The 689-nt window shown below is 71.4% G+C and overlaps 1 protein-coding gene across 1 annotated transcript in view; it reads right to left on the reverse strand.

Moving 5' to 3' along the window:
- The window catches only part of MAP7D1 (MAP7 domain containing 1), a 16,586-nt gene that overhangs the window by 9,976 nt on the left and 5,921 nt on the right, over positions 1-689 (reverse strand). The gene's annotated exons all lie outside the window — the stretch shown is intronic.

Consider the following 689-nt stretch of genomic DNA (forward strand, 5'->3'; position numbering starts at 1 on the left):
CCGGCAGCTGCCCTGAACCCCAACGCTGCCTGCGCCCAGGCGGCGCGGGCGTCCCCTCTCCCCCGGCCAGGGCATTCCACAGGGGATTAGTTCCCAGGCCCCCCAGACATGCAGGCACGGTTCCCCTGCAGCCCCCAGCCCGGGTGAGCCTGCACCGCTCCGGCCCCACTGCTGGCCCTGGGACGGTGCTGTGCCCAGCCGCGGGCCATGGCCATGGGACAAGGTGCTGCCCCTCGACGCCGTGTCACCCAGCCCATCCCAGCTCCTCCCGTGGCTCCACGTGGCACCAGCGCTTGTACCACCGAGCACCACCGGCACCTCCAGCCCAGCACCGCCCGGTGCGGCACTGCTCTGTGGCCAGCACATGGCTGGGGATGCTCAGCCAGGCAGAGGCAAATTCCCCGGTGCTGTGAAGCGAGAGCACATCGAGGCCCCGCGGGGCGCTCCGGTCGGAAGGCGAGCAGCCCTCGTTAACCGTCCGCGGCGCATCCCCGTAGGGCACTTCCCACGAGGACGGGGGGGCACCCACCACACTTTAACCTCAGCTCCCCCCATCCGCCGTATCCTCATGTTCCCGCTCTGCGGCACAGCCGGGGCCCACCACGGGCTGCTCCGCGTGCAGTACCTGCCCCGGGCCAGGAACATCCCCTACCCTGGGAGGAGAGGAGAGCAGGGCTGGCGGGCGCAGC

This window comes from Charadrius vociferus, unplaced genomic scaffold, assembly GCF_000708025.1.
Source record: "Charadrius vociferus isolate BGI_N301 unplaced genomic scaffold, ASM70802v2 scaffold812, whole genome shotgun sequence".
Taxonomy (NCBI): domain Eukaryota; kingdom Metazoa; phylum Chordata; class Aves; order Charadriiformes; family Charadriidae; genus Charadrius; species Charadrius vociferus.